At 43.1% G+C, this 22,071-nt stretch overlaps 2 long non-coding RNA genes across 2 annotated transcripts; both read left to right on the forward strand.

Moving 5' to 3' along the window:
- The first annotated feature begins 782 nt into the window (after nt 1-782).
- LOC138784466 (uncharacterized) lies at nt 783-1,738 on the forward strand. Its single transcript, XR_011361846.1, has 3 exons — nt 783-1,030; nt 1,117-1,175; nt 1,282-1,738. It is a non-coding gene; the product is annotated as an uncharacterized lncRNA (long non-coding RNA).
- An 11,383-nt stretch (nt 1,739-13,121) lies between these two features.
- Nucleotides 13,122-14,096, forward strand: LOC138784468 (uncharacterized). The gene is made up of 3 exons (XR_011361847.1): nt 13,122-13,382; nt 13,469-13,527; nt 13,634-14,096. It is a non-coding gene; the product is annotated as an uncharacterized lncRNA (long non-coding RNA).
- Nucleotides 14,097-22,071: the final 7,975 nt, after the last annotated feature.

A 22,071-nucleotide genomic window follows, 5' to 3' on the forward strand; every position in this document is an offset into this window, starting at 1 on the left:
TGTGGTACTGGCCCTTTAAGAGCAAATTCAGCAACGGCCCTTTGGGAATGAAAGCAGTAGTGGCCCTTTAAGAGCAAATTCTGTTCAAGCCTTTTACCAGCGACTTTGGCATCAATGTTTTTACCTTGAATTGCAGCGACTTTGTGTTGTGGTTATTGCAACGCCCTTATAACAGGTGACAAACGTTTAAACACATGGGGAGCCAGGATCATAATCTATCTAGTAGTACATCTGTGTTTGTTGCCCATAGCAACCAATCAGAGCTCGGTAAGATGAAAGCTCCGCTCTAGTTAGTTGTTATGGGAGAAAAGCCCAGATTTACTAGTGGACGGTTATTAATGGCCTCCCCAGTAGTGAGATGTCTCCCCTGTTCCATAATGTGCTGTCAGTCACCCCATTGTACACCTGAGGCCGTACACAGCAAGATACACTGTCACTAATATATCAATATACTAATATACCTCCTCATTGTTTCCCTTTGCATTTCATTACTCAGGACCCCTTACTTCCCATAGGATATCATGTGATGACAGCTCTTAAAAGGGACAATTGACAACAGCAACCAATCAGATCACTGCTTCAATTGGCAAATCTATATGCATTCATCTGATTGGCTGCCACAATCATAGACCTTACCAGCCAATCACATTACTGCTTCAATTGGCAAACCTAAAAGCACTAATGTGATTGGCTGCCACAATCATAGACCTTAGCAACCAATCAGATCATCGCTTCAATTGTGAAAGCTATAAGCACTATTCTGATTGGTTGCCACAGTAGTATTACTAACAATGTGATGTCACAATGCCTCTGGTTGACATCAGGACACATCAAGCAACAAAGAATCTGGGATCAGATACACAGACCTCATACACAGCGTGCCGCCACCAGAGAAACTACACCCCAAAATACTCATCACATGAGCGTCCTCTATCTCCTGCTACACGGACAAGTCCTCCTGGGACATGATTGGAAAAACGTCCTCCATGTGTATGCGCCACAGGATCAAGACCGCTGATCTACAATACAGGTGGGTCTATCTAGGCCGACTGTGCAGAGATAATGGGGGAGGGGCAGGTGTAAAATTACAAACTATAATGTTGTTTTCTATTAAAGGGATGAAACACTATGGCTGTGCACAGTTACTGGATGTCACTGTACTGGGATTATACCAGGTATGGTTATGGACACATCCATTATAATGATATGATTGGTTGCTATGGGAACAGCAGCTGTTCTGATAGACAGTTCTGATATAAATGTTTCTTCCTTCTTTTAAAGATGCCGAATACAGAGAAAGAGAGATAGAGAGAGAGAATGATCCCGGGCCAAAGACTACAGGTGATGTCTCTAGATGTCATTATTAGAGGGGGATTGGGCGGTTCTGGTTGCCTTATGCATGTATCAATGTTATTATCCTCTTGCCTCTGACACCTGTTCTAGCCTTAATGACCAGGCCATTTTTAATTTTTGCCTTCTTAAAGTCCTGATTCTTTTATTTTCCACTTACAGGGCTGGTTTGGCGTAATTTTTTGCGCCACAATCTCTAGTTTTTAATAATATCATATTTGCGTACATGGAAATTTTTCAACACTTTCTATACATTTTTCTGATGTTAATGTGACAAAAAATCTGCAATCTTGTGGGAATGTTATTTTTATATTTTGCTAAATCGGACAATTACGCACACATTAATATTAGGGATGAGCTAACCTGGAGCATGCTCCAATCCATCCGAACCCGAACTTTTTGATTAGCGGTGGCTGCTGAAGTTGGATAAAGCCCTAAGGCTATGTGGAAAACATGGATATAGTCATTGGCTGTATCCATGTTTTCCAGACAACGTTAGAGCTTTATCCAAGTTCAGCAGCCCCCGCTAATCAAATGCCGATCGTTCGGGTTCGGATGGACTCGAACCCGAACCCGGTTTGCTCATCTCTAATGAATATATTTATATATATTGCGTTTATTTACTTACTTTTATGTGTTTAACTTTTTCAAGTATGAAAGGGAGCTGTTTTAAACTTTTACTGGGGAGGGGTTTTGTTGTATTTAAAAAAAAAAAAAAATTAACACTTTTAAATCCCCCTAGGGGACTATGACTTGCAATCATTAGATTACATATATTGGTCTAGGCTATGGCATATTATTGATCAGTATTATCGGCAATCTTCCCATTCAATCTGCCCAAGAAAAACTCTATCAGAACATCGCCAATCAAGGGTCACGATCGGACAGTGACAGGAACATGGCACTGAAAGGGTTCATGGTGGGCAGCCAAGCAATCACAGTGGCCCATCGTTAAAAGTTAGGAACTGGCTGCTGATAGCAGCTTGTCCTTATGATTAGCCCCTGGGTATCATGACATTCTGGCTTTTCATGATGTTGCTAGAATGTCATTTTGTAGCAAGGGGTTATTTAGAGGATAGATGATATATTATTTGTGTTCATGTGCTGGGGTAGCCATTTTTGAAAAATGTGTTGGGCAAGATATGAAAATATCCTGATCAGTACATAATTTCTAAAAAGAATATTATAGTACCCATAATTAAAAAAGAATAACTGGAACAGACAACTACCCTCATTGGGGAAGAAGCCAACAAAGATAAAGACTTTTGTCAAAGCCAAAGACTATTGTGATATCCATCATTTCTCACCACAAAATATCTTCCAAATATTGCGCATGTGAATGCTGTGTGCTGTATGATAGGTGTGGCTTATGTTTGTGATCATGTGCTAGAAGAAGCTGTGGGTTCCTTCCTGCAAGAAAATAAAGAATTCAGAAAGAAAACTGGACAACAAAGAAGACCTGGGACTGATGGCTACCTTCCTTGGACATGACTCTAGCTGAAGACAAATATTATTGTGATATCCGTCATTTCTCACCACAGGCTATCTTCTTAATATTGCACATGTGAATGTTGTATGCTGTATGATAGTTGTTGCTTATGTTTGTGATCATGTGCTAGAAGAAGCTGTGGGTTCCTTCCTGCAAGAAAATGAAGAATTTAGAAAGTAAAGTGAACAACAAAGAAGACGTGGGACAGATGACTACCTCATTTGGATAAGAACGCAGCTACTTACGAAGACTGTCATGTCCATCATTTCTCACAACGGGCTATCTTCCAAATATTGCACATGTGAATGTTGTATGATAGGTGTGGCTCATGTATGTGATCATGTGCTAGAAGTAGCTGTGGGTTCTTTCTGCAAGAAGATGCAATGGCCTGAAAGAAAATGGGACAACAAAGAAGACCTGGGACAGATGGCTACCTTCCTTGGACATGATGCCAGCTATAGACAAAGACTACTGTCATACTCGTCATTTTTCACCACAGGCTATCTTCCAAATATTGCGCATGTGAATGTTGTATGCTGTAAGATAGGTGTGGCTTATGTTTGTGATCATGTGCTAGAAGTAGCTGTGGGTTCCTTCCTGCAAGAAAATGAAGAATCCAGAAAGAAAACTGGACAACTAAGAAGACCTGGGACAGATGGCTACATTTCTTGGACATGACTCCAGCTAAAGATAAAGACTACTGTCATACCCGTCATTTCTCACCACAGACTATCTTCTAAAAATTGCACATGTGAATGGTGTGTGCTGTATGATAGTTGTGGCTTATGTCTGTGATCATGTGCTAGAAGTAGCTGTGGGTTCCTTTCTGCAAGAAAATGAAGACACCAGAAAGTAAAGTGGACAACAAAGAAGACCTGGGACAGATAGCTAAAGATAAAAATTGTTACCATCAGCCATTGTGTGATCATGGTATAGGGGTAGCTATGGTATTCTTTTTTGTGAAATAATGCATTGGAGGAACAAAAATGTGTTAACTTCACATTTAGGGGAAGTGAATGTCCTCTATGGGCGCAATGTCAGCTTCGGGTAAATGCTCTTATTGTGCTTATCTTTTCATACCTAGGCCTGCCTTTTGTACTGTATGTATAACTGTGGATTATTCTATAAGAGTAAAAAAGACATGATGTTATATATCATTCAATACATGTAGTAGTGTAGATTTGGCTGTTTGTGTGACATTTGTAGTGTGTGCTATTGAAAGATCTAACTATCTTTTAATGCTTCTCTTCCATGGTGAGCGGAAGAGAGAAACTGCACTCTGGAGGGCACATAGGACTTCTGGAAGCTTCTGCAGTGTTCCTGAGACTCTGGTCCTTAACAACAAATTGAACACAAAAACAAGGGGACACGATCTGAGGTTATTTGGGGAAAGATCAAAATCAATATGAGAAACTATTACACTACTGAAAAGTTAGTAGATGCTGGGAACAGCCTCCAAGCAAATGTGGTTAGTAAATTTATAATAACCGAATTCAAACCAGCCTGGGATATACATATAGCTATATAGGGCAGGGTAGAAGGACTCGGTGATCTTTTTTGCTGACAATCTTCTGTTTTTTACAGTAAATTGAAACTGGAGGATGGTTGAACGTTATCTGGAGCTTGGATTACCACGCAGCTATGACCGAGCAGTCAGAAGTGGTTGTTTGGCCAAGTATGATGGAAGAAGATCCCAAGCTCCTGAGATGCAATCCCAACATCAATAAAGATGCCGGAGTATTGTCAATTAAAAATATTGAGTTTTGTCATTTATTTTATTTAACTTGACCTGAGAGTTTATGAACACGGCAGAATTTTTGGTGATGTTTTCAAAATTTTCCATTTTTACCATCTATATTCTAAAGTGATCCTGAGATCTTCAGTTTTGTTTACTTGGTGTAAAGGTCCCACTACACCATACACCTCAACAAACAGTACCCGCTGTCATGATAAAGTGTATGGGTCTCTCCTGAACGACCACAGACAGATGATGTCGGTGGAGATTGGGATCGGGCGACTTAACTAGGGCCGTTTCTAGAGGCGGGCAGGCTGGACGGCCGCATGGGGTGCCGACAGCTTGGGGGCGGTGGTGGCATCCCCGGCCACCCGCCCGATCACCTGCCCCAGCCGCCCGCCTCATCAACGGCTCTGACCGCCCCATCACCGGCCCTGACCGCAGCTCCCCCGTCCCGGACTACCTGTCAGGCCGCCCCCGCACACTTCCTCTCCCTCCAGCAGGCCGAGTGACGTCATATCACTGCGCCTGCTAGAAGGAGATGTGTGCGGGCCCGGCGGCGGCCTGCTCCTCGCAGGCTAAAGATGAGACAGGGACCCGCTGTTTGTTACTGAAGGTGAGTATAATGTGTTTGGGTTTTTTTGGGAGGGGGGAGGGTGCAGAGCACAAGGGGGATTATTAATATGGCTACAGCATATGGGGAATTTTTACTATAGGAAAGACTATGAAGGAGGGGGCGGGGCACAGGGGGATTATTACTATGGGGGGATGGGGGCCACAGGGGGTTTATTACTATGGGGGGCGGGGGCCAAAGGGGGATTATTACTATGGGGGGGGTTGGGGATGGCGGTCACAGGGGGATTATTACTATGGGGGGGAGCACAGGGGGATATTACTATAAGAAAGGGGAGACACAGGGAAGATATTACTACGGGGCAGAGCACAGGGGGATTATTACTATAAGGGGGGGGACACGGGGGATATTACTGTAAGGGGGGGAACACGGGGGATATTACTACGGGGCAGAGCACAGGGGGATTATTACTATAAGGGGGGACACAGGGGGGATATTACTAAGGGGCAGAGCACAGGGGGATTATTACTATAAGGGGGGACACAGGGGGGATATTACTAAGGGGCAGAGCACCGGGGGATTATTACTATAAGGGGGGACACAGGGGATATTATTTTGGGGCAGAGCAAAGTGGGATTATTACTATAAGGGGGGACACAGGGGGGATATTACTAAGGGGCAGAGCACAGGGGGATTATTACTATAAGGGGGACACAGGGGGGATATTACCAAGGGGCAGAGCACGGGGGGATTATTACTATAAGGGGGGGACACGGGGAATATTACTAAGGGGCAGAGCACAGGGGGATTATTACTATAAGAAGGGGGGACACAGGGGGGACATTACTAAGGGGCAGAGCACAGGGGGGATTTTTAATATGGGGACAGCATAGGGGGGATTTTTAGTATGGGGGGGAGCACAGGGGGATTATTACTTTGGGGGGAGCACAAGGGGGATATTACTAAGGGGCAGAGCACAGTGGGGATTATTACTATGGGGAGAGCACAGGGGGGATTATTACTATGCCAGATGCAACACAGGGGGATTATTACTATATGAGGGCACAGCAGGGGATCCTATATATAGGGGGCAACCCACATACCTACTGACTTTACTGCACATGACACAAAAAAGTGGAAGTTGTAAAAGTGCGGAGCCTAAGATGTTTGTCTGGCAGGTTCACAAGAGAAGAATTGTAGCTGCAAGAAATCATCATGGAGGCCTGGGCCAGATGGAGGGGAAAAGGAAAGTGACGCCTCAGAACAAAGAAGATGTCACCTGTGAGTCACTGATTGACTTTTTTTTGCCCCAACAGGGTTGAACAGGGTTGAATATCACCGCTCTATGCCATAATACACACACTGCTTCTTCCTAGTAAAAACCCCCGACCCCCCCCCCCCCCCAACATCACATGAGGGGGGGGGGCACTTTTAGCAAGATTCGCCCTGTAGTTCAAATTACCTAGAAACGGCCCTGGGCTTAACCCTTGCCTCCACACAGAGAGCACAGGATTGCTCGGCCGTGCTGAATATTCCTTTGTATGGGGAGGATAGAGGAGATAACTGACGTCCGTCAGTTATTGGGGGTGTTATGGCCACCTTAAGACTAAGCTGAGACTTCCTGTGCTGTTTAGGTCATTTCTCAGCAGTGCCCTTTATATCAACACAGATAGGAGTACAGTGATAGGTGTAACAGCAGAAATGTAATGCAAAACTAAATGTAATTACTGGGGGAATGCTCTGGAATTGCTTCAGCTCTCCTGCAGCTATCGAACTTTGCTGAATGTACAGGAGCTTTACCACTTATCTTGCTCTGGCCATGTCAGCTGCTGTATGCACTGGATTTATTCTTACTAAAGTGCCTACTCAGCTTGTTTTTCATTAGATTTCAAGTAGATGTGGTCCAGTCTGGTGAGACGTGGACCAATAAGAGTGTTTTCATCTATGTAATGTGCTGCTGTACTGTTGATGTCAACCCTGAAGATAAGACACTTTGATGCAATATAAATAATCAGTGTACAGCTTGTATTACCGTGTCAATTCAGTGTGCCCTCAAAATGACTTAACACCCAGCCATTATTGTCTAAAACCCCGGCAACAAGAGTAAAAAATTGTCTAATTATGCCCAATTATCCATTTCTCCTCCCAGGTGTCATGTGACCACTCAAAACAAACAGGCCTCACCTAATACCAAGAGATCTGTAGAGGTGGAGTTTAAAACAGATGCCCTGATTGAGAGAATGATAGAACAGACTATCAAGAAAAAAGTTATTTCTAATGTGTATGCATATTTTGTGGATAATGAGGAGGTGAGTTTCAAAAGTAAAAAAAAAAAGTTAGGAAAGTAGGAGAATTAAACAAAGACCATAAACCTGGTATCAAAATCTGGGAATCATTGCATCATACAATTTAACATAATTCATAGGCTTTATTCAACACCCGCAATGTATAGGTTTTATGAGAATAAAAAATAGTTGGATAATAATTGTGCTATATGCGAAGAACCAGGAACTGACTTTGTCCATATGATGAGTGTAGGTTTGAAGTTACCTAACACTCCATTGTTGGCAGTATTAGGGGAGTCTATAAGTATAAAACCATCTAGTATGACAACAAAGAATATTTTGAGAATGTTATTCTATGTGCAACTTATGATTTATGATTGGCCCTTTAAGGGCAACTTTGTTACCATCCCTTTCAGGGCAACTCTGGTGTCAGCCCTTTAAGGGCAAAATCAGCACCGGCCCTTTAGGAGCATATTCAGTACCAGCGCTTTAAGAGTGAATTCCATACTGATCCTTTAAGAATGAATGTAGTACCAGCCCTTTAAAGCAACTCTGTACTCACAATCTGACCCTCTAAACCACTTGTACCTTCGGATAGCTGCTTTTATTCCAAGATCTGTCCTGGGGTCCGTTCAGCAGGGGATGCAGTTATTGTCATAAAAACAACTTTTAATCTTGCAGCGCTGTGTCTAACGGCCGGGGCTTACATTTGTATATGCATTAGGCTGGCACCACCTCTCCGTCCTTCCTCCCCACCCTCCTCATTATTAGGAATGCTCCAGGCAGATTGCTTCCTATTCCCCAGCTTTGTGCATAATGAACATGGGCTGGATCGTTAATACACCTGTGCAAAGCTCAAACAGCAGTAAATGTTCCTGGATCATTCCTAATGATGAGGAGGGTGGTGAGGAAGGACAAAGAGGGTGTGCCAGCCTATTGCATATACAAATGTAAGCCCCGGCCGTTAGACACAGCCCTGCAAGATTAAAAGTTGTTTTTATGACAATAACTGCATCACCTGCCAAACGGACCCCAGGACAGATCTTGGATTAAAAGCAGCTATCCGAAGGTACAAGTGGTTTGGGGGGGACAGATTGTGGGTAAAGAGTCGCTATAAGAGCAAATTCAGTTCCGGCCCTTAAAAAATCAAGTTCGGTGCCGGCCCTTTAAGAGCTAATTCAGTAATAGCCCTTTAAATACAAATGCAGTACTGGCTCTTTAGGAGGGAATATGGTAGCGGCCCTTAAAGATCAACTTTTAACCAGTCCTTCAACAGTGGCATCCACAGCAGCCTTATAATAGTAAAGAAAATTTCTTGGTTACCATGAAAAATTTGTGGAAATCTGTATTTATGTCAGGGAGGCAAGATTGTAAAGACCTGCCCTCTTCTATTGTCCAGCCTATTGCTAATTAAAATTGTGAACACAGCCCCCTCCATATGTTATGTTGCCACCCCAACATCATCCAGAGAATAGGCTTTCCTGATGAACTGGCAACAAAACATTTTGAAGTTGACAATTTTATTTAGCATTACACTCTGTGCTGTTATTGAGAGTGTAGTACTGCAGACTACTATTCTATAGCGGATCTGGCCGGATCACTTTATACACACAAGGGGGAGATCTATTAAGGGCAGAGAGAATGTGCAGATTCTTGCCTTCTCCCTGGCGTATGTCAGCCCTAACCCCCACTAGTCTGATGGGTGGGAAGGAGGGTCACGGCAAGGCAGGGAGGAGGCATGGCCTGGAAACAGGCACAAAAAAGGCAAAAATCTACACCGGCTTTAGAGCAGTTGTCGTCTTTTGCACAATGCCTTCAGGGCCGGCCGACTTTACTAAGAGGTGTTCACCTCTTAATAAATTCAGCTGAAGAAAAGGTGGCGGGTCTTCATCTACGTTCACACGAGTACGCCAGTCTTGATAAATGTCCCCCAAGGAGTATAAGCAGCACTGGGCAGCTGTGTTTCTAAATACTTACTTTATTTTTTTTTTTTTTAATATCTACAATAAAAGTTACATTTTAGAGAGGGGGTCTTTCTAAGGGGCATTGTACCCCGGGCCTTTATGCCTGTGGGAGTTCATATTGATTACGTGTAAGGCTGGGTTTACAGTACATTTTTGCAATCCGTTTTTTTTTTTTTCATCTGTTTCTTCCAAAAAAGGATAGAAAAAACAGATGCATGTGTGTGCATCCGTTTTGATCAGTTTTTCCATTGACTTCAATTATAAAAAAAAAAAAAACGGATCAAAACAGATCCATTTTTTTTTAGCGGACACAAAAATTAGGTCAACCAAGTTTTTGTGAACGCTAAATAAAAAGATCCGTTTTGATCCTTTTTTTTATAATGGAAGTCAATGGAAAAATTGATTAAAATGGATGCACATAGTTACATCTGTCTTTTTCATCAGCTGTACATCCGTTTTTTGCAAAAAAACGGATGAAAAGCTGATGAAAAAAACGGATTGGAAAAACGTAGTGTGAACCCAGCCTAACCCTGGACTTGCTGTGAGAGAAGTCTGTGTCCAATAATATGTTCAGAGCTTGGGATTTTTTATTTAAACCTATCCTGCTTTACGCTTCTTTATAACTTTATCCCTGACCTGTCTGGTGATTTCTTTGGTTTTCATGATGCTGTTTGATCACTATGTTCTCTAACAAACCTCTAAGGCCTCACAGAACAGCTGTAGTTACACTGAGAAGACATCACACGGAGGCTCTATTTACTAATGAGGAGACTTCTAAAGGTCATTTTATTTGGGGTGATTAGGGTATGGGGGGGCTGAATACAAATGGATGCTATTGGATCGATATTTGGGGGGGAAAACTGTTAAAATCATGTACCATTTCCTTTACAATTCATAATTACTTGTTACTGTGTTGGTCTATCCCATAAGATCCAAGTAAAATGCATTTAAAGGAGTAGTTTCAGGCTACATAAGAAAATTAAAACAGGGATAAGGTTGCTGATGCTTCTTACCATCACTGTCCGGCACTACTATAAATAAGATAGTGCAAGTGAAGGTGGGTGAACCAGTCTCTGACCAATGTCTATATGTACAGGTGTAAAAGCTTGGAGTGTAGGTGAATGATGATTGTAGGGGGGACCAAATTAGGGGACCGGATAAGCTGCTTTACAAGGTGTGTTTTTAGCTTTGAGTATTAGAAATGAGTCTAATGTTCTTAGACAATGCATTCCAGAGAACTGGTGCAGCTTTAGGCCATGTTCCCACTGCGTAAGTTTTGTATCATGACCGTTGTTGCAAATCGGCAACAACGGCAGTGATTACTACAGAACCTACGTATTGCTACCCTCTATGGAATCCCGGCCAGAGTGTACATACATAGTATACACTCCAGCCGGGATCACTGGCGGTGCCGCAAAAAACTGACATGTCATTGAATAGCGGCCGCAGGAGACATGTCAGTGCACACAATGGAGCGTTTGGCTCCGGCCGCACGCTCCAATGTGAGCAGTGGGGAATTCAGCGGCAGTGAAAATCATCCGGCCATTAATGCAGTACCGGCCAGGATGATCTTCTCTGACACCGGCCGTGTCTTCCTACGTGGAATCATAGCTTTACTGTGTAAAGTCCTGGAGAAAGGAAAAGGTGGATCCAGCCCTGGTAAACTGGGAGAAGTTCCCAGGACTGAATGCATCTTTTCCCAGCACCTGGCAAAGAGCGGCATGGAGTGGAGCAGACTTCAAAGCCTGATGAGCAAAATGCAGATAATAGATATGCTCACTACTGTACTCACAAACTTAAAGGGGTACTTCACCCCAAAAACTTTCTTTCAAATCAACTATTGCTAGAAAGTGTCAGAGATTTGTAATTTACTTCTATAAAAAAAAAAAATCTCAAGTCTTCCAGTACTTATCAGCTGCTGTATGTCCTACGTCCTAAGTGGTATTCTTTCCAGTCTGGGGAGCAGGAGAGGGTTTCTATGGGGATTTGCTACTGCTCTGGACAGTTCCTGACATGGACAAAGGTGGTAACAGAGAGCACTGTGGTTTTGAAATCCTTTAAAAAAAAAAAAATCTTGGTGTGCATTTGTGTTCAGCCCCCTTTTGTGGGATTACCTTTCACTGCAATTACAGCTGCATGTCTTTATGGGGTATGTCTCTTCCAGCTTTGCACATCTAAAGACATTTTTCCAGTTCATCTTTGCAAATTAGCTCAAGCTCCCCCCCCCCCCCGCCCCCCTTTCTTCCACATGCTTGCTGTGTCCTCTACATGGCTTATGAGGAACAGCAAATGGGACTTGTTATGGCCTTCAAAGCCAGCTTTCTTTTTGCCACTCTTCCATAAGGCCAGATTTGTGGAGTACATGACTAATAGTTGTCCTGTGGACATATTCTCCTTTTTAGGAACTATGGATCTCTGCATGCATCTCCTCAACACTGACCATAGACCACTTGGCTGTTTCTGTAGTTAGTGCCCCCTTGCCTGGGCTGTCTGTTTAGGTGGACAGCCATGGCTTGGAAGGTTTGCAGTTGTGCCATACTCCTTCCATTTCAGATTATAGATTGAACTTTGTTCTGTAAGATGTTCAGAGCTTAACCCACAGACCCAGCGACCCAGGGTTCAATACTCCTTAGAAAGACCTGCCTAAAATATAACTTTTATTGTAGATATTTAAAGTAAACTAGAGGTGTATTTCCAAGAGAACATACATAGTGCTAGAAAAGAACAGTGACTCTCAGAGTGCCCTTATAAGAAAAACTTTAACCCTTCAAAATTGGTACTGGGACTTTAAGAGCAATGTGTCAGGCTTTTGAGTGTGAATTCAGGACCAGCCCTTTAAGAGTGAATTCAGTACTGCATTGAAAGCGGGAGATTGAAAGTGGTACCGGTCCTTTAAGAGAAAATTCGGCACCGTCCCTTTAAGACCAAATTCAATAATGGCACATTAAAAATGAATGTGGTACTGGCCCTTTAAGAGCAAATTTAGTAACGGCCCTTTGGGAATGAAAGCAGTAGTGGCCCTTTAAGAGCAAATTCTGTACAAGCCTTTTACCAGCGACTTTGGCATCAGTGTTTTTACCTTGAATTGCAGCGACTTTGTGTTGTGGTTATTGCAACGCCCTTATAACAGGTGACAAACGTTTAAACACATGGGGAGCCAGGATCATAATCTATCTAGTAGTACATCCATGTTTGTTGCCCATAGCAACCAATCAGAGCTCGGTAAGATGAAAGCTCCGCTCTAGTTAGTTGTTATGGGAGAAAAGCCCAGATTTACTAGTGGACGGTTATTAATGGCCTCCCCAGCAGTGAGATGTCTCCCCTGTCCCCTAATGTGCTGTCGGTCACCTAATTGTACACCTGAGGCCGTACACAGCAAGATACACTGTCACTAATATATCAATATTCTTCTATACCTCATCATTGTTTCCCTTTGCATTTCATTACTCAGGACCCCTTACTTCCCATAGGATATCATGTGATGAAAGCTCTTAATAGGGACAATTGACAACAGCAACCAATCAGATCACTGCTTCAATTGGCAAATCTATATGCATTCATCTGATTGGCTGCCACAATCATAGACCTTACCAACCAATCACATCACTGCTTCAATTGGCAAACCTAAAAGCACTAATGTGATTGGCTGCCACAATCATAGACCTTAGCAACCAATCAGATCATTGCTTCAATTGTGAAAGCTATAAGCACTATTCTGATTGGTTGCCACAGTAGTATTACTAACAATGTGATGTCACAATGCCTCTGGTTGACATCAGGACACATCAAGCAACAAAGAATCTGGGATCAGATACACAGACCTCATACACAGCGTGCCGCCACCAGAGAAACTACACCCCAAAATACTCATCACAGGAGCGTCCTCCATCTCCTGCTACACGGATAACTCCTCCTGGGACATGATTGGAAAAACGTCCTCCATGTGTATGCGCCACAGGATGAAGACCGCTGATCTACAATGCAGGTGGGTCTATCTAGGCCGACTGTGCAGAGATAATGGGGGAGGGGCAGGTGTAAAATTACAACCTATAATGTTGTTTTCTATTAAAGGAATGAAACACTATGACTCCGCACAGTTACTGGATGTCACTGTACTGGGATTATACCAGGTATGGTTATGGACACATCCATTATAATGATATGATTGGTTGCTATGGGAACAGCAGCTGTTCTGATAGACAGTTCTGATATAAATGTTTCTTCCTTCTTTTAAAGATGCCGAACACAGAGAAAGAGAGATAGAGAGAGAGAATGATCCCGAGCCAAAGACTACAGGTGATGTCTCTAGATGTCATTATTAGAGGGGGATTGGGTGGTTCTGGTTGCCTTATGCATGTATCAATGTTATTATCCTCTTGCCTCTGACACCTGTTCTAGCCTTAATGACCAGGCCATTTTTAATTTTTGCCTTCTTAAAGTCATGATGCTTTTATTTTCCACTTGCAGGGCTGGTTTGGCGTAATTTTTTGCGCCACAATCTCTAGTTTTTAATAATATCATATTTGCGTACATGGAAATTTTTCAACACTTTCTATACATTTTTCTGATGTTAATGTGACAAACAATCTGCAATCTTGTGGGAATGTTATTTTTATATTTTGCTAAATCGGACAATTACACACACATTAATATTAGGGATGAGCTAACCTCGAGCATGCTCCAATCCATCCGAACCCGAACTTTCGGCATTTGATTAGCGGTGGCTGCTGAAGTTGGATAAAGCCCTAAGGCTATGTGGAAAACATGGATATAGTCATTGGCTGTATCCATGTTTTCCAGACAACCTTAGAGCTTTATCCAACTTCAGCAGCCCCCGCTAATCAAATGCCGATCGTTCGGGTTCGGATGGACTCGAACCCGAACCCGGTTTGCTCATCTCTAATTGATATATTACTATATAACGCGTTTATTTACTTACTTTTATGTGTTTAACTTTTTCAAGTATGAAAGGGAGCTGTTTTAAACTCTTACTGGGGAGGGGTTTTGTTGTATTTAAAAAAAAAAAAAAAAAAATTTAACACTTTTAAATCCCCCTAGGGGACTATGACTTGCAATTATTAGATTACATATATTGGTCTAGGCTATGGCATATTATTGATCAGTATTATCGGCAATTTTCCCATTCAATCTGCCCAAGAAAAACTCTATCAGAACATTGCCAATCAAGGGTCACGATTAGACAATGACAGGAACATGGCACTGAAAGGGTTCATGGCGGGCAGCCAAGCAATCACAGTGGCCCATCGTTAACAGTTAGGAGCTGATAACAGCTTGTCCTTATGATTAGCCCCTGGGTATCATGACATTCTGGTAGCATCATGATGCGGGAACACCCTGCTTTTCATGATATTGCTGGAATGTCATTTTGTAGCAAGGGGTCATTGAGAGGGTAGATGATATATTATTTGTGTTCATGTGCTGGGGTAGCCATTTTTGAAAAATGTGTTGGGCAAGATATGAAAATATCCTGATCAGTATATAATTTCTAAAAAGAATATTATAGTACCCATCATTAAAAAAGAATAACTGGAACAGACAACTACCCTCATTGGGCAAGAAGACAACAAAGATAAAGACTTTTGTCAAAGCCAAAGACGATTGTGATACCCATCATTTCTCACCACAGAATATCTTCCAAATATTGCAAATGTGAATGTTGTATGCTGTATGATAGTTGTGGCTTATGTTTGTGATCATGTGCTAGAAGTAGCTGTGGTTTTTGTTCTGCAAAAAGATGTGAAGGCCTTAAAGAAAGTTACACAACAAATAAGACCTGGGACTGATGGCTACCTTCCTTGGACAAGACGCCAGCTAAAGACAAAGACTATTGTGATACCCATAATTTCTCACCACAGAATATCTTTCAAATATTGCGCATGTGAATGTTGTATGCTGTATGATAGTTGTGGCTTATGTTTGTGATCATGTGCTAGAAGTAGCTGTGGGTTCCTTCCTGCAAGAAAATGAAGAATTCAGAAAGTAAAGTGAACAACAAAGAAGACGTGGGACAGATGACTGCCATATTTGGATAAGGAGGCAGCTACTTACGAAGACTATGTCATGTCCATCATTTCTCACCACAGGCTATCTTCCAAATATTGCACATGTGAATGTTGTATGATAGGTGTGGCTCATGTTTGTGATCATGTGCTAGAAGTAGCTGTGGTTTCTTTCTGCAAGAAGATGCAATGGCCTGAAAGAAAATTGGACAACAAAGAAGACCTGGGACAGATGGCTACCTTCCTTGGACAAGAGGCCAGCTAATTACGAAGACTGTTGTCATACCCATCATTTCTCACTACAGGATATCTTCCAAATTTTGCGCATGTGAATGTTGTATGCTGTATGATAGGTGTGGCTTATGTTTGTGATCATGTGCTAGAAGAAGCTGTGGGTTCCTTCCTGCAAGAAAATTAATAATTCAGAAAGAAAACTGAACAACAAAGAAGACCTGGGACTGATGGCTACCTTCCTTGGACATGACTCTAGCTGAAGACAAAGACTATTGTGATACCCGTCATTTCTCACCACAGGCTATCTTCCTAATATTGCGCATGTGAATGCTGTATGCTGTATGATAGGTGTGGCTTATGTTTGTGATCATGTGCTAGAAGAAGCTGTGGGTTCCTTCCTGCAAGAAAATGAAGAATTCAGAAAGTAAAGTGAACAACAAAGAAGACGTGGGACAGATGACTGCCATATTTGGATAAGGAGGCAGCTACTTATGAAGACTATGTCATGTCCATCATTTCTCACCACAGGCTATCTTCCAACTATTGCACATGTGAATGTTGTATGTTGTATGATAGTTGTGGCCTATGTTTGTGATCATGTGCTGGAAGAAACTGTGGGTTCCTTCCTGCAAGAAAATGAAGAATCCAGAAAGAAAACTGGACAACTAAGAAGACCTGGGACAGATGGCTACATTTCTTGGACATGACTCCAACTAAAGATAAAGACTATTGTCATACCCGTCATTTCTCACCACAGGCTATCTTCTAAATATTGCTCATGTGAATGTTGTATGCTGTATGATAGTTGTGGCTTATGTTTGTGATCATGTGCTAGAAGTATCTGTGGTTTCTTTCTGCAAAAAGATGTAATGGCCTTAAAGAAAGTTACAGAACAAATAAGACCTGGGACTGATGGCTACCTTCCTTGGACAAAATGCCAGCTAAAGGCAAAGACTATTGTGATACCCATAATTTCTCACCACAGGATATCTTCCAAATATTGCGCATGTGAATGTTGTATGCTGTATGATAGGTGTGGCTTATGTTTGTGATCATGTGCTAGAAGAAGCTGTGGTTTCCTTCCTGCAAGAAAATGAAGAATTCAGAAAGTAAAGTGAACAACAAAGAAGATGTGGGACAGATGACTGCCATATTTGGATAAGAACGCAGCTACTTACGAAGACTATGTCATGTCCATCATTTCTCACCACAGGCTATCTTCCAAATATTGCACATGTGAATGCTGTATGATAGGTGTGGCCTATGTATGTGATCATGTGCTAGAAGTAGCTGTGGTTTCTTTTTGCAAGAAGATGCAATGGCCTGAAAGAAAATTGGACAACAAAGAAGACCTGGGACAGATGACTACCTTCCTTGGACATGATGCCAGCTAAAGACAAAGACTACTGTCATACTCGTCATTTTTCACCACAGGCTATCTTCCAAATATTGCGCATGTGAATGCTGTATGCTGTAAGATAGGTGTGGCTTATGTTTGTGATCATGTGCTAGAAGAAACTGGATTCCTTTCTGCAAGAAAATGAAGAATCCAGAAAGAAAACTGGACAACTAAGAAGACCTGGGACAGATGGCTACATTTCTTGGACATGACTCCAGCTTAAGATAAAGACTATTGTCATACCCGTCTTTTCTCACCACAGAATATCTTCTAAATATTGCACATGTGAATGTTGTATGCTGTATGATAGTTGTGGCTTATGTTTGTGATCATGTGCTAGAAGTAGCTGTGGGTTCCTTTCTGCAAGAAAATGAAGACACCAGAAAGTAAAGTGGACAACAAAGAAGACCTGGGACAGATAGCTAAAGATAAAAATTGTTACCATCAGCCATTGTGTGATCATGGTATAGGGGTAGCTATGGTATTCTTTTTTGTGAAATAATGCATTGGAGGAACAAAAATGTGTTAATTTCACATTTGGGGGAAGTGAATGTCCTCTATGGGCACAGTGTAAGCTTCAGGTAAATGATGTTATTGTGCTTATCTTTTCATACCTAGAACTGCCTTTTGTACATATGTATACTGTATGTATAACTGTGGATTATTCTATAAGAGTAAAAAAAGAGATAATGATATATATCATTCAATACATGTAGTAGTGTAGATTTGGCTGTTTGTGTGACATTTGTAGTGTGTGCTATTGAATGATCTAACTATCTTTTAATGCTTCTCTTCCATGGTGAGCGGAAGAGAGAAACTGCACTGTGGAGGGCACATAGGACTTCTGGAAGCTTCTGCGGTGTTCCTGAGACTCTGGTCCTTAACAACAAATTGAACACAAGAACAAGGGGACACGATCTGAGGTTATTTGGGGAAAGATCAAAATCAATATGAGAAACTATTACGCTACTGAAAAGTAAGTAGATGCTGGGAACAGCCTCCAAGCAAATGTGGTTAGTAAATTTATAATAACCGAATTCAAACCAGCCTGGGATATACATATAGCTATATAGGGCAGAGTAGAAGGACTCGGTGATCTTTTTTGGTGACAATCTTCTGTTTTTTACAGTAAATTGAAACTGGAGGATGGTTGAACGTTATCTGGAGCTTGGATTACCACGCAGCTATGACCGACCAGTCAGAAGTGGTTGTTTGGCCAAGTGTGATGGAAGAAGATCCCAAGCTCCTGAGATGCAATCCCACCATCAATAAAGATGTCGGAGTATTGTCAATTAAAAATATAGAGTGCCTTATTTTTGTAATTTATTTTATTTAACTTGACCTGAGAGCTAGTGAACACGGCAGAATTTTTGGTGATGTTTTCAAAATTTTCCATTTTTACCATCTATATTTTAAAGTGATCCTGAGATCTTCAGTTTTGTTTACTTGGTGTAAAGGTCCCACTACACCATACACCTCAACAAACAGTACCCGCTGTCATGATAAAGTGTATGGGTCTCTCCTGAACGACCACAGACAGATGATGTCGGTGGAGATTGGGATCGGGCGGCTTAACCAGGGCCGTTTCTAGAGGCGGGAGGGCCGGGCGACCGCATGGTGCGCCGACAGCTACCCGCCCGATCACCTGCCCTGGCCGCCCGCTTCATCAACGGCTCTGACCGCCCCATCACCGGCCCTTACCGCCCCATCACCGGCCCTGACTGCAGCTCCTACGTCTTGGACGTCGAGCGCTCAGCACCTGTCAGGCCGCCGCCGCCCCCGCACACTTCCTCTCCCTCAAGCAGGCCGAGTGATGTCATATCACTGCGCCTGCTAGAAGGAGATGTGTGCGGGGGCGGTGGAGGGGGCCTGCTCCTCGCAGGCTGAAGATGAGACAGGGACCCGCTGTTTGTTACTGAAGGTGAGTATAATGTGTTTGGTTTTTTTTGGAGGGGGGAGGGTGCAGAGCACAAGGGGGATTATTAACATGGCTACAGCATATGGGGAATTTTTACTATAGAAAAGACTATGAAGGAGGGGGGGTTGGGGATTGGAGCCACAGGGGGATTATTACTATGGGGGGGATGGGGGCCACAGGGGGTTTATTACTATGGGGGGCAGGGGGGGTTGGGGATGGGGGCCACAGGGGGATTATTACTATAGGGGGGGGTTGGGGATGGCGGCCACAGGGGGATTATTACTATGGGGGGGGGGAGCACAGGGGGGATATTACTATAAGAAGGGGGGGGACACAGGAAAGATATTACTACGGTGCAGAGCACAGTGGGATTATTACTATAAGGGGGGACACGGGGGATATTACTATAAGGAGGGACACGGGGGATATTACTACGGGGCAGAGCACAGGGGGATTATTACTATAAGGGGGGGACACAGGGGGGATATTACTAAGGGGCAGAGCACAGGGGGATTATTACTATAAGGGGGGACACGGGGGATATTACTACGGGGCAGAGCCCAGGGGGATTATTACTATAAGGGGGGACACAGGGGGGATATTACTAAGGGGCAGAGCACAGGGGGATTATTACTATAAGGGGGGGACACAGGGGGGATATTACTAAGGGGCAGAGCACAGGGGGATTATTACTATAAGGGGGGGACACGGGGGATATTACTTTGGGGCAGAGCACAGTGGGATTATTACTATAAGGGGGGACACAGGGGGGATATTATTAAGGGGCAGAGCACAGGGGGATTATTACTATAAGGGGGGGACACAGGGGGGATATTACTAAGGGGCAGAGCACAGGGGGATTATTACTATAAGGGGGGGACATAGGGGGATATTACTAACAGGCAGAGCACGGGGGGATTATTACTATAAGGGGGGGACACGGGGGATATTACTAAGGGGCAGAGCACGTGGGATTATTACTATAAGAAAGGGGGACACAGGGGGGACATTACTAAGGGGCAGAGCACAGGGGGGATTTTTAATATGTGGACAGCATAGGGGGAATTTTTACTATGGGGGGGAGCACAGGGGGATTATTACTTTGGGGGGGAGCACAAGGGGGATACTACTAAGGGGCAGAGCACAGGGGGGATTATTACTATGGGGAGAGCACAGGGGGGATTATTACTATGCCGGATTCAACACAGGGGGATTATTACTATATGAGGGCACAGCAGGGGATCCTACATACAGGGGGCAACCTACATACCTACTGACTTTACTGCACATGACACAAAAAAGTGGAAGTTGTAAAAGTGCGGAGCCTAAGATGTTTGCCTGGCAGGTTCACAAGAGAAGAATTGTAGCTGCAAGAAATCATCATGGTGGTCTGGGCCAGATGGAGGGGAAAAGGAAAGTGACGCCTCAGAACAAAGAAGACATCACCTGTGAGTCACTGATTGACTCCTGCAGCTATCAAACTTTGCTGAATGTACAGGAGCTTTACCACTTATCTTGCTCTGGCCATGTCAGCTGCTGTATGCACTGGATTTATTCTTACTAAAGTGCCGTCATAGCTTCTGATCATTAGATTTCAAGTAGATGTGGTCAAGTCCAGTGAGACGTGGACCAATAAGAGTTTTTTCATCTATGTAATGTGCTGCTGTACTGTTGATGTCAACCCTGAAGATAAGACACTTTCATGCAATGTAAATAATCAGTGTACAGCTTGTATAACCGTGTCAATTCGGTGTGCCCTCAAAATGACTCAACACCCAGCCATTATTGTCTAAAACCCCGGCAACAAGAGTAAAAAATTGTCTAATTATGCCCAATTAGCCATTTCTCCTCCCAGGTGTCATGTGACCACTCAAAACAAACAGGCCTCATCTAATACCAAGAGATCTGTAAAGGTGGAGTTTGAAACAGATGCCCTGATTGAGAGAATGATAGAACAGACTATCAAGAAAAAAGTTATTTCTAATGTGTATGCATATTTTGTGGATAATGAGGAGGTTAGTTTCAAAAGTAAAAAAAAAAAAAAGTTAGGAAAGTAGGAGAATTAAACAAAGACCATAAACCTGGTATCAAAATCTGGGAATCATTGCATCATACAATTTAACATAATTTATAGGCTTTATTCAACACCCGCAATTTATAGGTTTTATAAGAATAAAAAATAGTTGGATAATAATTGTGCTATATGCAAAGAACCAGGAACTGACTTAGGTTTGAAATTACCTAACACTCCATTGTTGGCAGTATTAGGGGAGTCTATAAGTATAAAACCATCTAGTATGACAACAAAGAAAATTTTGAGAATGTTATTCTATGTGCAACTTATAATTCATGATTGGCCCTTTAAGGGCAACTTTGTTACCATCCCTTTCAGGGCAACTCTGGTGTCAGCCCTATAAGAGCAAAATCAGCATCGGCTGTCAGGACTAGTCACTAAGAGAGACAAAATGGCGGACACAGACAGTGCACCCTAAGCTCAGCCCCGCACACTGACTCTACCTACTTGCCCCCCTAGGCTAAACCCTAGGGCATCAACTGGGCGGCGGTCCCTGTACTGGCTTGGTGGGACAAAAAGACAAGACAGACAGACAAAACACAATAAAGAATAGTCGACAGTCCGGGTCACAACAATCGGGCAGAAAAGTACAAAATCACAATCCAAGAAGCAAGGTCAATAAACAGGCAATATGGTCAGGGCAGGCAGCTAGCAGGGATGGTCAGAAATATAAAGCAGAAGAGTCAGAATAAACAGAGCAAGAGAAACAGAACCAGGCAGAGACAAGCTCAATATCCGGCAGTGAGAGGCAGGCTGGCACACACTATATAGGAGACCAGAGGTCCAGTGCAGGAGCTGATTGGACCAGACCCCTGATCTCCTCAGAACACCTGGGGCAAGAGCAACCTGACCAGACAAGCTAACCAGCATCAGAGTTAACTCCGGAGTGGCCAGGAGTATCTCAGGCAAAGCGGGTGTGGCTGAACAAACACAGAAGGAAATAGGCCAGTGTTCAGACAAGGCCCAGGACACCGCACAAACATACAAAAACACTGAAATCAGCGCCATCTCAGGCGCGCAGCACGAGCC

The sequence above is a fragment of the Dendropsophus ebraccatus genome, chromosome 2, assembly GCF_027789765.1.
Source record: "Dendropsophus ebraccatus isolate aDenEbr1 chromosome 2, aDenEbr1.pat, whole genome shotgun sequence".
In the NCBI taxonomy this organism is placed as follows: Eukaryota; Metazoa; Chordata; class Amphibia; order Anura; family Hylidae; genus Dendropsophus; species Dendropsophus ebraccatus.